The sequence below is a fragment of the Malus domestica genome, chromosome 16 (genome assembly GCF_042453785.1).
Source record: "Malus domestica chromosome 16, GDT2T_hap1".
Taxonomy (NCBI): domain Eukaryota; kingdom Viridiplantae; phylum Streptophyta; class Magnoliopsida; order Rosales; family Rosaceae; genus Malus; species Malus domestica.
Window position 1 is genome coordinate 10,734,282 of NC_091676.1, and position 17,311 is coordinate 10,751,592.

Here is a 17,311-nt window from a genome sequence, read left to right on the forward strand (position 1 = left end):
GAATATGCTTAGCATGGACTTTATCATCTGGGAGGGTGTCATGAGCAAAGAATCTATAAATCGGGGTAATCCAACTATCCTCCTGTTGTAAGTTGCACACTTCCGCAGCCATGGTGCTTGGTGCTGCCAACAATTCGACCTAAATTTTTCTCTCAATCTTGTCTTCCACCGTTGAGACGAGGCGAGCTAAAGCATCTACATGACTGTTTGCCGCTCGAGGAATTTGGGTGATCTGGTAGTGGAAGTGTTTGAGCAACAATTGTGTTTATGCCAGATATGCTGTCATGGAGCTATCTTTGTCAATGTTGTTGGTGACCTGGTTAACCACCAATTGGGAGTCACTGAAGATATCAATTCGTTTAACCCCAAGGTATTTGGCCAAACGTAAGTCTGCTAGGAGGGCTTCATATTCGGTCTCATTGTTCGACACCTTGAATTTGAAACGAAAAGCATACTCTATCGCCATTTTGTTAGGGGTCGTAAGGACTAGTCCTGCTCTACAACTCTGTTGGTTGAACGAGCCATTAACATATAGACTCCATGTTGGGGCTGTTGGTTCTATTTTCTGAGCTTCCGAAGGTAATGAAACCACTTCTTTAGGCATAGAAACAATGTCAACAAGATATGTGAAGTCGGCGATGAAGTCTACCACTGCTTGGCCCTTCTCAGCTGGCTTTGGTTGGTAGGAGATGTCAAACTTACCCAATGCTATCACCCATTTGATCATTCGCTTGGAAGTGTCAGGACTTTGGAGTATCTATCGAAGGATGATTGGTAAGCATAATGATAGAGTATGCTTGGAAGTAAAGGCAAAGTTTTCGAGCATACATGACCAGTGCTAAAGCCAATTTCTCAATGTCAGAGTATTATGTCTCTGCATCTTGTAAAGCCTTGCTAGCATAGTAGACAAATCGTTTGACATTACCATCTTTTCGAATAAGAACGGAACTTACTGCTGAAGCTGATACCGATAGATAGATAATGAGAATGTCACCAACCTCAGGTTTGGAAAGCAAATGGGCTTTACTCACGTAGTCCTTGAGGTTCTTGAATGCCTCAGCACATTCATCAGTTCATGTAATGTACTTCTTACTTCCCTTAAGTGCTTTGAAGAAAAGAGCACATCTATCTGTGGCCTTAGAGATGAACCTAGTTAAGGCTGTCACCTTGCCAGTAAGGCTTTGGATGTCTTTTGAAGTTACCGGTTCCTTCATGTCGAGGATTTCTTTGATCTTCTCAGGATTAGCCTCAATGTCTCGTTGGCTTATCATAAAGCCTAAGAATTTTCCAAAGCCTACGCCGAAGGCACATTTGTTGAGGTTCAACCTCATTCGATACCTCTTCAGAATGATGAAAGTTTCAGATAGGTTGGTGATGTGTTGGTCAGCATGTTTGCTCTTGACTAGCATATCATCATCATAAACTTCCATGCTCTTCCCAATCTGTTCAGCAAACATTGAATTGACTAGTCTCTGATAAGTCGCTTCTGCATTCTTTAGGCCGAAGGGCATGACTTTATAGCAATATAGTCCCCTGTCAGTAGTGAAGGCTGTGTGTTCTTAGTCCGAAAGGTTCATGAGGATTTTGTTGTATCCTGAGTAAATATCCATGAAGTTCAGGAGTTCACACCCTGTCGTAGAGTCTATAAGTCTGTCAATAAGAGGAAGATGAAAGCTATCATTCGGGCATCTTTTGTTTAAGTTGGTGTAGTTGAAACACATTCTTCACAAGACCTTTTGGAGCTGAAGACTTTCTTTGGTTAGATTTTTCTTAACAAAGACTACATTTGCTATCAGGAAAGATGTCTGGAATATCCTTGTATGACCAGGCGAAGACCTCAGTGTTCTCTTGCAAAAAAGACATCAATGTCAACCGAATGAGTGGTGACAAGGTGGTGCCAATCTTCACCATGCGATCTGGATAATCTTTTAAGATAGAAACCTTCTCCAACTTTTCAGCGGGTTATGCTTGTTGGGTGAAAGAGTCGTCTCGAGGATCGTCAGGTTGAGTGTTGCCACCATGAAGATCCAAGTTGGCTTCGTCCGGGCTGGTCTTTATGACTTGGTCATGTATAGAAAGGGTTTCCTTGGGCACAGGCAGGTGTTGTTGCTTGACCGAAGTTTTGTAGCATGAACGTGCACTAAGTTGATCTTCTCTGATGTAACCATTGCCATAGGGGGTTGGAAATTTCATCAACAACATATATGTGGGTACCATGGCCTTGAGATCATTGATGTCTTTGCGTCCAAAGATGACATTGTATGCCATTGGGCAATCAACCACCAGGAAGTTAGTGGTAATGGTAGTTGTGTAAGGGCATGTACCAATGGTGAAAGGTAAGTGTATGTTCCCTAAAGGTTGCACGATATTACCGGAAAAGCTTATCAGAGGAGAAATCGAGCGATCGAGCAAGTGTTCAGCTACATTAAGTGCCCTGAAAGCTTCAGCAAACATGATATTGATCGAAGCCCCCATGTCTACTAGGATTCGTCGTACTTCAAAGTTGGCTATGTGAGCTTCCACAATCAGTGAGTCATTGTGAGGGTAGATGATACCACTTTCTTCCTCAGGGTAGAAACATATTGGATCCCAGTTAGGCTTTTGACACTTGCCTCCCCTGATGTCTTCTACGTGAAACACTTGGTGACCAGGCCTTAAAGCTCGTTCGCTGTTTTTCATGGCTCTGTTGGAAGATTCAGATATGGGTGTGCTGCCGCTTATGGAATATATCACATTCACTTGGTGTTGGTTATGGTTATCCCTTAAAGGGTGAAGGAGGAATTGATCAATTTTTTCTTCACGCGCCAAAGCTTCAATATGATCACGAAAGGTGATACATTTCTCACCGTCATGGCCGTTATGTTCGTGGTAACAGCAAAACGTGCATGTGTTCTTCGTGGGCTTGTAACCCGAATGCCTCGGCATTGGCTTCGATATCAGATGTGCTATGCTGGGGTAAATGACCACGCATGTGGTGTTCAAAGGTGTGTATGTCTCATACATCGGGGTAGGGCCTGTCTTGACACGTGTTTGGCCTACTATGTTGACTATCTGGGGATGGGCATTATCATGGCGATACCCTTGGTTATCACGATAGTGTCCCTTATTCCTTTTACTAAAATGAGACTGGTGATGATGGAAATCTTTCATTTTTCCCTAAGATTGATATGTCTTTTGACTTGGCAAAGTATTAAGTAAGGCAGGGGGAGGCACCGCTGCCGTTTAGAAGGTTGAAGTATTCTCATTTGGTTGAATCTGGCTTCCACTCCTTACTTGCTGATAAGGGGTGGCTGTGGGGGGTTTCCCTTGATATGTCCTTGCCTCGGTGGAGGCATGGTTGTAAGCATGTACCATCACCTCAGAGTAAGTCTTCCAATTGTTGGCATTGATTATGTACTTGAAGAAACAATCACGTAGGCCTTGAGGGTAGTCTTGTCATCTGCCTGAGCGCAGCAAGAATACTCATGGCTGAAGCGACCGACATACTCTCGTAGTGACTCATCCTGCTTCTGGCGAATAGTGTACAAGTCATCTGCAGAATGCAAGCGATCGATCTGGAAGATGTGTTGAGAGATAAACAGTTTCCTTAGTTCCTCAAATAAGTCTACTGTCTCAGGTGGAAGACTGCAATACCAGTTTAGAGCTCCGGCAGAGAGGGTAGAGGGGAAGAAAAGACATCACTCTTCGTCGGTGTGCATCTGATATGCCATGGTGGACTCAAAGAGGTTAAGGTGTTCAATTGGGTCATCCCTTCCAGTATAGAGTTGTAAACCAAGCTTTTGTTTTGTCTTCGCTTGAAGAGGGTGTCGAGAATCCTCCTTGTGAGAGGGCCAGGCCTGGGTTGGTTCCAGTTAGGTATCTCGGCCTGACGTTCGACCTTCAACTTGTTTACTTCCTCAAAGAGCTATAGGATAAGGAGGTCCTGAGTGGAGTCATGTACCACTGGAATTTTATTTCGTAAGTCTCCATCGCCTTTTGGAAGTAGGAAAGTTTGAGCAAAAGCGTGTGGTTTTTCTTTGGGCTCACCGTACTGACTTCTAGGGCGAGTCTATCGGAATACCTCAAAGTCCTTTGTACCTTCATGTTCCTCTGGGACCTGTCATTCATTTCCTATATTGGCAGCTGGCCTGGGTCATGGGAGGGGACCGAGTCTTTCAGAAACCCTTGGGTCATTGATCTTCGAGCATATGTGGAGGGGATTCTCTCGATGTTGCGTTAGGAAGTCTCAGCAGTCACGATAAACGACTTTTGATCCTTCCAACCCTTCTGCAAGGAGGTGTTTTCCTCCACTTCTCCTGCTTCGGGTCGAAGCAGCTGGGTTGAGAGAATTCTCATGTTAATCAATGTTTTGATGATTAGCTCGCTCTTCATTAGGGATACCCACGTCGAAAGAAGATTACCCTTCGTGTTGGGGGGCACCCAGATGATGGTTGATGTCCACAGGGGCAACGAGCTCATGTGTTTGAGTATGACTAGTTTCGTGGAGCGTCTCAAAGAGCTTCTCATACTGCTACTGAAGGACCTCATTTTTCATTGCTATCTTGTTGTTCTAAGCTTCTAGCTCATCGACTTTAGCTTGAAGAGCAACCCTTTTTCCTTCATTCTTTCGTTGCTTCGCACTAGGTGTAAGATGGGTGTCATTATGTGTGATGTGGCTTCCTTCGCTCCCCATGTTGGAGAGGGATGCCTGGTCAAAAGAGAGTGTACGAATAGTGAAAACCAGCTTGGCAAAGCTGAAGAGAGTGGAAATAAGTGTCGTTCCCACAGATAGCATCAAATGTTGATGTACAAAATCAGTGAGGACTTTGGTACAACAGAAAGTGTTAAGTTTGTGACCTTCACTAGATTGCTACGGTCACTAGTGTGGATAAGTATGTAAATGGATAAGGACAAGAAAGCAAACACAAGATGTACGTGGTTCACCTAGATTGGTTACGTCCACGGAATAGAGGAGTTCTCATTAATTGTGAAGGGTTTACACAAATACATAGGTTCAAGCTCTCCTTTAGTGAGTACTAGTGAATGATTTAGTACAAATGACATTAGGAAATATTGTGAGAGAATGATCTCTATTTATAGAAGAGAGTTTCTAATTTCATTCTGACATTGACACGTGTCGTGTTGTGATTGGCTTCTGATGTTGACACGTGTCGTGCTATGATTAGCTTCTGATGTCGACACGTGTCGCGTTGTGATTGGCCTTTTGGTTGGAGGGAAACTCTTCTGAGTCCTTGACGGTATAACGTTAATCGGTGCTTAGTAGTTTCGGAATTGGTCAAGTATGGTACAAACAAAACTAAATACATAATAATGATACTAATATTCAATTCTCTGGACGCATGTGCTTCTTTTTGTGATATAGCACATTCGATAAATAATAAAGTTGTAGATTTGCACATTAGATAAAACATCCCTTCTTCCTTTTGCCGACAAGCCGAATGATTATGAACTAACAATCCTTTTAGCAATATTTTTGCCAATTATTTTTTGCTTTTTCAGTTTTCTAATTTAGATTAAAAATTTAAGGATCTGTTTGGTATTTGATTTGGGTCTTATTTTTTAACTCAAAAACAAGTTTTGAGTCATGAATTTAAAGTTCTTGTTTGGTATTTGATTTGGATCCAATTCTCAAACCCACAACTCAATTTTTTTTCAAAACAAAGCCTTTTCGTTGAACAAAAAGTGTGTTTTTAGACTTTTTGGATCTTCTCTCACGTCTGTCTCTCTCCCAATCTCCTACGTCTGTCTCTCTCCCAATCTCCTATCTTCCCTTTTGCTTCTTAGATCCTCTCTCTGATCTCTCGTCTCAATTGGATCCCCCATACCAACCACCAGTGGTGCAGCCACGTCGAACGTTGGAACCTGCACGGAGAATCTCCGCCATTGATTTCGACTACCAAGTCCTGGAATCCAACCCAAAGCCATCCTCTATTTACAGGACCAATATCGTTTGTTGGGCGAGAATGTTGCCAAGATCAGAACCGATTTCATGAAGGAGCATCTTACCATTTTCCGAACCCACTTGGAAGCTTTCGCTCGAAAGCAGTAGGTCCCATTTTTCTTCTCAGTCAATCAATTTCAGTACGAAATAACCCAACTTTCAGATCAAAATTTCATATATGCACGAAGGTGGAGTGAGAGAGATGATAACAATGAGTTCATCAATGTTGGGCCTGGGTGTTCAAATTTGTTTCTTTTTTGAAAGAGCATGGTAGAAATTTTGATTAGTTTGAGACGCAAAAATTGCATACCAAACAAGATTTTGGATTTAAAATTTTTAAATCAAAACATGAGTTTTTAGAAGAAAAAAAATAAAAATTTTGAGTTCAGTTTTCAATTAAGATACCAAACGGGTCCTAACATTCTTGAGTGAGTTTCAATCATAAAACATACTTAATTTAGGTCTTCAATTAAGTGAAATATTAACATGTTTCTGTACTCCCATTGTCGAAAATGCAGTGTTGACGACCTGAATTTGTATGGCATTGAAAGCCTTTAGTGTCGTAATTTAGTCACATGTTCAGCAGATCATTCTTCAGATAACTTTGTTAAACTTTGTCATCAGTAAATTTATTCTGAATAGAGAATCATTTTGATCTTAAGGATGACATTTAGATATCCCTTGCAGCATTTTCCTTTAGTAGCTCAAATAATCTCATATCATCAAGTGGAGTTGCATGTTTGACGAGGCATATTTATAGTTATTAAGGACATAAGTTTAGTTATGCCTTTCCAGTAAAGACCGTACCGAGCTTTCATGATTCTTGATTTTCTTTTTACATCCTTTCAGATTAGATTGGTTTAGCCTTCCAATGTAAAGAGGGCAATGCCATGCCCTAATTGTCTAAAAATCGAGAAAGCTCAGTGGCTTTATTCTAATGGATGGAGTTCATTTCCGGAATTTAGCATGGATGAGCGGACACATGATGAGGATCTCTATGGTCTAAGTGATTCTGAAATGGTAAATGGTTTAGATCCTTTTTTTTAATTTTGAACTTCTAATGTTCTGTTACTTTTGTGGACATTCAATTTTTGCTGCATTTGACCGGATATCATTCAGCATTTAGATGCAGGGTCATACATACATTTTTACATGCCATATATTTTTGTGGAATACGCATATATGATAATGCCTCCTTTCACACAGTATGAACGAAAATAGATGAACGAAGATTTATTTATATTAAGTGTTAATGTATTTATTGAAATGTTTTTTTTTTCAAATTTTTTTAGACTGAGGAGGCCGAACAGTGGCTAAAGTACCTCTAATCTGTTCAAATGGCTACAGCTCATGTCTCTAAGCTTTGCTTCCACACAATACATTTAATGTCACAGCCCGTTCCGGGATTTTATATATCGGGGACGTAAAATGACGAAATTACCCTTGACGGGTATTAAGGTATGTGTATGTGTGACATATCTTTTGGACTAAATACATTTATTCATAAGTTTTTATAAAACTATTAAGTGGGATTAAAATGTTGGTTTGTAATTTATGTGGTTAGGGAGTTAGGAAAAAGAAATGGATGGTGAGGGGTTGTGATGGACCACACACACACTTCCTTCCATCTCTCATTCCCCCGTGTCTCTCTCTCTCCTCCCTCACGGCTTCCTCTCTCTCTCCCTCTCGAATTGTACAGACAAGCTAGGAACCTCCTATTTCTTCACGGATCGAAGGTTCTAAGGTAAGATTTGAACTCCTAGTAAGCTTGTGAGTTCGTATATGTGATTTGTGGAAGTTAAAACCCTCAGAATCGTCGTGAAACCCTAACCCCGAAAATGTGCATTGTTCATGCACATGTAAAATCTTGCATTTCAGGGAATTTCAAGCTCATAGTGAGCTTAAGGAGATCCTCACGAGCTTCGGGGTACTTCGTTGGTAGAATTTGGACGTCGGAGGACTTAGAACAGAGTTTTTCAAATTTGGCCGGATTATCGAGCTTTCTCAGGTAAAATCTAGTGGATTTTAGACCTTGAAACTAGCCTATCATGATTCTACATGTTGAGGGCTTCAAATTGATATGAAATACGAAGAAAACGGTTGAGAAATGAGGGAGAACAAGGGGATTGAAAAATCCCTAGTTTTCCGGCCACCGGAAAACACAGTCCTGCGAACCAAGGAAGAAGACGCGCTTGGGGGGCGCGTGTACCCGTGCCTGCCCTGGCGCGTGGGGGTGCGTGCCACGTCAAAAAAAAAATCTAAAAATTTCACGACGTCCGTGACGTCGAGTAGGTCGATGTGGTATATTCATATACCCAAATTGAGCACCGTATGAGAAGTTATTTCGAATTGTTGGTTATGTGCATTAATTAACGTTTTTATAGTTGTTTCGCATATAGGTGACACCTATCCCGAGGACGAGCGCATCCAGAGACGTCACGGGGGCTACGACCCATCGACTTAACAGTGAGTAGGCAGTTTTGTTTTCGTATATACCTATATACTATTAATTTTCCCAGAAATTGAATTTATATGAAAGTATGTTTTCAATTGCCATGCATGCATATTATGAATTGATATTAATGCATATATATGTGTGAAATGGTGTTTTGGACGCACAGATGAGTATCAGGTGAGTTTTATGTTAATCATGGGAATCATTGATAATGTGAATTGTGTTGAGAACTCATAATCTGCACCCTTGGAGTTAGTGCTTATATTATTCACCGCACCGCACGCTCACCTTGGATCCAAGTAGGTGCATGTCGTACAGACCCCGAGAGGGTTCCGACATGCTAGTCGTACAGACCACTAGAGGTGATTCCGACTAGTAGGTGACCTTAGATTACGCACGCAGATGATTGATGAGAGAAGCACTAGAGCGTATTATTTCACCATCATAGTCGTACAGACTACTATAGGTAGTTCCGACTTATGTGCAGTGTAGTGCCGTACAGGTCACAGTTGGTGACTCCGGCAGGGCCGTACAGGTCACAATGGGTGACTCCAGCTGGATGGGATATTGAGCTATAGAATCAGCCGTACAGGACCATTGTAGGGTCTCCGGTTGATTTATTATTTCACCTGATTTATATTGATGCATTCATATTATATTTTGGCATGGCGTGGCATCTTCTTTCTGAAAAGCGGTGAAGGATTGTGAGTTGAGCTTTTGATGATATATATATGTTTATATACTATTTTTCTGGGAAAGTATACAGGTTTTACAGTGAGAGGTTAGAAATGTTTTAAATGAAATGTTTTGGAAAGCTTTGGTTTTACTGACCCACTCAATTTTGTTTTTGCGCCCCTCCAGGTTCTAGCTAGCAGTTGGTGGCTCACGAGGTTCTCTTCGGCATTCTGACAGACACCCTGCATGTAGGACTCACCTACGGGTGTTGTAATTTAATTATAGTCCTACTTGACTGCACCTAATACCTACGCTCTGAATTGTGTGTTTTACTATATAACTCACTCTAGCACGCTAGTTGGTTTTACTGTTAGTAGTTGGTTTTTATTGCTTCGTATTTATTATATCCTTTGCTTTCGTATCGCACTTTTGGTTACGTCACACTCACGTGACGGCCAGCATGCCCTGATTTCTGGGTCGGGATGTGTCAGTTTGGTATCAAAGCCTAGGTTGCAGTCCTGTATAATTGTTAATGCTCTCATGATCTTTTGATGTTTTCTGTTAGAATTATGCCGCCTCGTAAGGAGTCACGCCGTGCTTCTAAACCTAATTTCCCTGATATAACTCAGTTGGGGGAAGCGATAGCCTAGGCCTTTCAGAATGCAATCCGCCCTCCTCCTCCTCCTCAGAGGACACCCCTGGAGACTATGTATAATCTGAAATTGGATCGTTTCATGGGTAATGAAGGTCATGAAGGGGCAGAAAAATGGCTAGACCATATTGAGATGACTTTTCAGGTGATGCAAAGTCAAGGAAATTTTCCTGCTAATAGATGGGTTGAGACCACTACTTGGTTTTTGGGACGAGAACCTGCAAGTTGGTGGAAAAATCAAACTCAGTTTATGCCCCCTGAGATGGCAGTTGATTGGGAAGTATTCAAGGAACATTTTAAGAAAAGATTTGTCCCTCTAGAGTACATTGATCGCAAGAAGCAGGAGTTCACTCGATTGAAGCAAAAGAATATGTCAGCACATGAGTATTACAGGAAGTTTATAGACTTGTCTCGTTATGATCCTGATACAGCTGGTAATCAGGTAGAGATGCTTCGCCGTTTTAAGCTGGGAACTAAGAGGAAATGGCGGACTTTTGCTAGTGCACTTCCTTGCAATGATTATCACGAGTTTTTCAAGATCTTGGTTCGGATGGAGGATTCTGACAACCTTCCTAGTGACAGTGAGGATGATAAGGACAAGAATGATGGTTAGAAGAAAGATGATAAGGGCAAGGGTATCTCCTCTCAGAAACCCCGTAAGACACAGAATTTTAAGAAAAGTGGAGCGAGTTCGAGTTCTTCCAGTGGAGGATTCAGTGTCACAGGCCCGAGAAGAGGTGGAAGATTTGCTGGCGGGCCCAGATTTCAGAGACAGAGAGATTTTAGTGGTGCTGGTGGTTCTGGTGCCGCCGTTGTAACTTCAGACATCATGGAGAGTGTAGGAGGAATAGTGGGGCGTGCTACACTTGTGGACAAATGGGACATAGAGCGGCACAGTGTCCCCAGAGTCAGCAGAGGCCTCAGTAGCCTGTTATGCCACCTCTAGCACCGACTCAGCAGAGCTTTGGTTCAGGCAGTTATAGTCAGACGGGTCGTGGTGGTGCTTACCACTACCAAGGTGATGCTACTCCTTATGCTCTAGGACAATATCAGTATTCCCTGGATCCTTATTCTCAGAGTGGATATTCCCAAGACCCTGGGGGTTATCCTTCGTATTCTTCTATGCCAGCTAGTGGATCTCAGTGGCACCAGGGAGATCAGCCCCGACAAGGAGAGGTTGCTGCCAATGGTGCAGCATCATCTAGGCAGTCTAATCAGTCATGGTAGGGACGTACTTCTCAGGGGTGAGGTAACCAAGGCAACAGAGGTCGTGGTGAACGACAACAAACTCAGGAACGTGTTAATCACATATCACTGCAAAATGCTCAAAACCATCCAGATTTGATTATGGGTACGTTAAATATTCTTGGTCATTTTGCTAGAGTTTTGATTGATTGTGGTGCGACACATTCTGTGATTTCTCATACGTTTGCTCAAATGACTCAACCTCACCATTCGCCTCTAGGATTTGATTTAGAGTTTGCCATGCTTAGAGGGGATAAATGTTATGTTGATAGTGTCTATCTTGGATGTCCAGTGATGGTAGAGGGTGTAGTTATGCCAGCTAATCTTATCCCGTTAGATATTGTGGATTTTGTGTGATTCTAGGGGCAGATTGGTTACATTATAATCGTGCCCATATTGATTGTTACGGGAAATCTGTTACCTTTTATCATCCTGGATTACCAGAGGTTACTTTTGTGGGTGAAAGAAGTGGGGTGAGACATGATGTTATTTCTGCCATGAGAGCAAAGAAGTTATTATCGAAGGGTTGTCAAGGATACTTAGCCCATGTGGTATTAAATGATGTTGTTCCTAGCATTGTAGAGGAAGTTGGAGTAGTCAGGCACTATCCTAATGTATTTCCAGATGATTTACCGGGATTACCGCCAGACAGAGATGTGGAATTTTCTATTGATTTGCTTCCAGGTACAGATCCTGTATCTTTAACTCCTTACAGAATGGCTCCAGCTGAACTGAGAGAGTTGAAAATTCAGTTACAAGAATTACTTGATAAAGGTTTCATTCAACCTAGTACGTCACCTTGGGGAGCTCCAGTATTATTTGTAAGAAAGAGAGATGGGACTCTGAGATTATGCATCGATTATAGGTAATTGAATCGGGTGACAATTAAAAATCTTTATCCATTGCCTCGCATCGATGATTTGTTTGATCAGCTGAAAGGTGCGTGTGTGTTCTCAAAGATTGATTTGAGATCTGGTTATTATCAGTTGAAGATTAAAGATGAAGATGTACCTAAGATGGCTTTCAGGACCTGTTACGGACATTATGAATTTCTGGTTATGCCATTTGGATTGACTAATGCACCTGCAGCTTTCATGAGGTTAATGAATGAAGTATTCCAGCAATATCTTGATAAATTTGTTATTGTTTTTATCGATGATATTCTGGTATACTCTAAGTCTAAAGCAGACCATATTCGACATCTTAACTTGGTATTAAAGAAATTGAGGGAGCACCAGTTGTATGCCAAGTTCAGTAAATGTCAGTTTTGGTTAAATGAAGTGGCATTTTTGGGGCATGTAGTGTCGGCACAAGGAATTCAAGTAGATCCTCAAAAGATAGCAGCAGTGGAAAATTGGGAACAACCGCGAACCGTCACTGAGGTACGGAGTTTTCTTGGTCTAGCAGGTTATTATCGACGGTTTGTTCAAGATTTTTCTATGATTGCTTTGCCATTAACGAAGTTAACCAGAAAGGATGTTAAGTTTGAGTGGGATGAGAATTGTGAGCAAAGTTTCCAGCAATTGAAATATTGTCTCACTCATGCTCCAGTATTGGTACTTTCTGATGATAGTGGTAACTTTGAAATTTACAGTGATGCCTCTTTGAATGGTTTGGGATGTGTTTTGATGCAGCATAATAGAGTGATCGCCTATGCCTCTCGACAGTTGAAGATTCATGAAAGGAATTATCCTACTCACGATCTTGAATTGGCAGCCATTGTTTTTGCTTTGAAGATTTGGAGGCATTATCTCTATGGTGAGAAGCGTAAGATCTTCACAGATCATAAGAGTCTTCAGTATTTATTTACTCAGCATGATCTTAATCTTCGTCAACGAATGTGGATGGAATTGCTAAGTGATTATGACTGCACTATTGAGTATCATCCGGGTCACGCGAATGTAGTAGCTGATACACTGAGTAGGAAACCTCAAGGTCGCCTCTATGCTTTGTATGCTTGCCGTGTTCCTCTTCTTGCAGAACTGAGGGCTACTGGAGTAAAGTTGGAGTTAGAAGATCAAAGAGAAACTTTTCTTGCCAGTTTCCAAGTCAAGCCAGTTTTGGTTGATCGTGTACTTGAAGCTCAAATGGTTGATGAAGAAATTCAAGAAATGATTCAATTAAGAAATGAAGGGAAAAAGAAAGACCTCAGAATTCGAGAATCAGATGGCATGCTTATGCAGGAGAACATAATGTATGTGTCGAATAATGAGGCATTAAAGAAAGAAATTTTGGATGAAGCACATTGTTCAACTTATGCGATGTACCCAGAAGCAACTAAGATGTACCATACCATTCGACCATTTTATTATTGGCCGGGTATGAAGAGAGAAATTGCTGAATATGTAAGTAGGTGTATTGTTTGTCAGCAAGTTAAAGCTGAAAGAAAGAAGTCTTTTGGGCGAATGCAACCACTTCCTGTTCCTCAGTGGAAATGGGAAAATATAACTATGGATTTCGTGTATAAGCTCCCTCATACACGAAATGGATTTGATGGTGTTTGGGTGATTGTGGATCGCCTTACCAAGTCAGCGCACTTCATTCCAGTGAGGGAAAAGTATCCCCTAAATAAATTGGCTCAGTTGTTCATCACGAAGATTGTGAAGTATTATGGAGTTCCAGTGAATATTATTTCTGATCGAGATCCAAGATTTACTTCTAAGTTTTGGGTAGCTTTTCAGGAAGCTCTTAGTACGAAACTGCTTTACAGCACTGCTTATCATTCTCAAACCGATGGTTAATCAGAAATGACTATTCAGACGTTGGAGGATATGTTGAGATCTTCAGTGTTACAGTTTGGTGATTCTTGGCATGACCGCCTAGACTTGATGGAATTTGCCTATAATAATAGTTTTCATTCGAGCATTGGTATGTCACCATTTGAGGCACTTTATGGTAGAGCTTGTCGTACACCATTGTGTTGGTCAGAGGTTGGCGAAAGAGTGTTTCAATCAATGCTAGCATATAAGTCAGAGTCACCTATAGTGACCTGTATGACTCATAGGCAACCTGTACGACAGTGTCAAAGTTGCCAATATAGCTCATCTACCAATTTCTACATACAAGTTGGAACCACTTAATGTGGTTTGTACGATAGGCTAGGTGTAACTAAATACGCTCAAGTGTTACAATCACATAAAGGCTGTGCGAAGTATTGCAAGTCACCTACGAGTCGAAACCACCTAATGTGGTCTGTACGACAGGTTGGCACCTACCTTGGATCCAAAGTGAGCGTGTGGTGCGGGAGGTGACCGATCGCGTGAACGCTAGGCCCTATCCTCGAGCGAAGCACTAACATTGAGGTGCAAGATAATGAGCATTAAATGCATAAAAACATAACCATATGCACTGAAATCACTATCAACAACATGTACTCACCTGTAGCTTATTTGGGCAACCGCATCGTCATTTGGCATAACCACCTTAACGTCCCAACATTTTTAATTGGAACTAAACCCAGTGATAGACCAGAATAAAATCATGGTTAATCTCTACGTTGTTAACCATCATAACTTCTTTCCTTAAAGAAATCAAGTACCATGTTAAATTTGGATTGTTTTATGGCTGCATCTAACTGTCTTGTTAAACTGCCTACGTACCCTCAAACGGGATCAAGTCATTCATAGTTCAACTTAATACTTCAAAGCATTCACAGTAACTATATGCCGATAATATGAATATAGATATACCATAATGCAATCTAAAACTCAACCATACCATAATATTTTAACATATATATATATATATGTATATAACATGGCATAATATGCATAGAACAATTTAAAAACATTTATGAAATTATCAGTCATATCTATATACGATAAAAGGAAAAGACCCACACACCTGAGGTCCGTGCTACGACTCCCTAGCACGAACATCGAGATGTCACGAACGATCCTCACCTAGAATAATTATTCAGTCAAGTCTCAGAACTCTTATCGATAGAACACATAACCTACATAAAACACATCTCAAGGACATTCTAGAATGATTTGAGACCCATTGACCAAAAGTCAACCGTCGGTCAAAGATCAATGGTAGGGTCCTCAACCCTACATAATTAAATCCGGATGATCTGCATCTCAAATTTCTGATTCGTAACTTCTAAAGATCGACATTATACTTCTAGGACATCATACTAAAGTTTCATTACAATCCAACGGTTGGATCTCCGCCAATTGCCAATTCAAGTGGCGGTCAACATTTTATTTTACGAATTTTCAAATCTACTTCGGGAAGATCCGTATGTCAAATTCCCAATCCGTAAGTTTCTAATATCCTAAATATTACATACTATAATGTACTAAAGTTTGGTGACGATCCAACACTCGAATCGTTAATTCACATAATGATCAAGTAGCGGTCTTTATCGAAACTATGTTCAAACGATGAGATTTCAACAATCGGACTACACATATGGAAAATGGGGTGTCAAACTTAGCTTAGGGAGGTCAGGGGGTGACTCGGCTCACACGCCACCGCACACGGCGGTCGGTTGCCCCGATTCGTCGGAAAATTCAACTATCTCAAAAAATTCTTAGATTTTACAGAAATGAAGATCTCAAAAAGTAGAGCAAATTGTATACTTGTGGCCAAGTCCAATTTGGCCAGGAAAAGCTCCAATTTCACTCAAACCCACCGGAACCCTAAACTTTGGGTGTTCTTGATTCGTCTTCAAATCAACTCCGACGCTCCAACCACCGATTGGGCATTTTTCTAGGCATCAAGGGAAGTCTAATGATAGTGATAATTGAAAGAAAACATTTTAGAATTGGTGGATTTCGAGCATGTCTTCTGTAGCATCCACGAGGTATTATTCGTGAATTCTCCACCATTTCATGTCAATTTTGGCTAGAATTAGATGTTAAGATATAGTGATGAGGTTTGGTGATGGTGAATGGGTGAAAATTGCCTGAAAAATGGGTGAGAATCGTTGAAAATTGCTTCTAACCCAGTGGCACCGCCTGTCGGGTACGTGGGTATACGGGTGAAAGGTATGGAGGTCTGGGTTGGGTGCCACTCATCTCTCTCCTTTCCCTCCTTGATCTCTCCCTGATTCGTCCCTCACTTCTCCATCTGCTTCGATTGGTCCTTCTCCTTACTTCCAGGTTGGGCAGCCAATGCCCATTCTTCTTTCTCCTTTGTTTCTCTTCCTCCCCGATTCATTTCTTTCCCCCACTTAGCCACACACATGTGGCCGAATAATTTAATAGTATAAAATAATATAATATAATTAAAATAGTTATTTCTTCAAAATACTTTCGGGTTCGTAGCTCCATAAAACTTTAACCGTAACTCCAAATTCATTTTTGCTTGCTCTTACGCATTCGTATCGTCGAGTACTTCAGGAACACGCTAAAAACAATTAGTACGTCTCACTATACGTTGGTCAACGAAAGTCAAAACCTTCACCTCTAGGGCATTTTCATAAATTCACACTTTTAAAATTCATAAAATCATAGAACTAGGGACAGGTTGTCACATTACCAATGAATACTATGCAGTGTTTCCTTCTTCCAAAATCTTTTTGTGAGGAATTGAATATGATGATAGCCAAGTTTTGGTGGAGCGGAGAACCTGGGAAACGCAAAATTCATTGGGTGAACTAGCGAACCTTATGTAAATCAAAAGAGGAAGGGGGTTTGGGTTTCAGAGATCTCTATGATTTTAACATTGTTATTCTTGCGAAAGAGGCGTGAAGATTTATCATGCAGCCTCATTCGTTAGCTTTCACTCTTTTCAAAGCACGGTATTTTCCTTCCATAGATTTCTTGAATGCATCGGTGAAGACAAACGCATCATTTGTATGTTGTAGTATTGCAGCCACTCATCCAGTGATCTTGAAAGGTCTACGTTGGCAAGTGGGAGATGGTTCGTGTATAAAAATTTGGGGCGATAATTTGTTGTCGAGAGAGAATTATTTCAAAGTTTTCACTCCCCCTTCGTTGCCGCAACTACTTGAGGCCACGGTGGAGAGTTTGTTTTTGGATGGGACATGAACTTGGAACAAAAACCTGCTTCATCGATTGTTTAGCTTAGAAGAAGTGGAAGTTATTCAGAGCATTTCTCTCAGTATTCGACGTATGTTTGATAGACAAGTTTGGCATTATGAACGAATTGGTATTTTCTCAATGAAGAGTGTTTATTACTTGGCAAAAAAAGAGGTGGATGCTAGAACGTCGAGTTTGAATTCTCAAGATTCGTTAATCTGGAAGAGACTATGGTATGCTTGTGTTCATGGTAAGGTAAAAATATGTGTTTGGAAGGGGTGCTTGGATTCTTTACCTACTAGAACAAAATTTGCTAGAAAACGTATTGTCAAGGAAACAGAGTGTTTATTTTG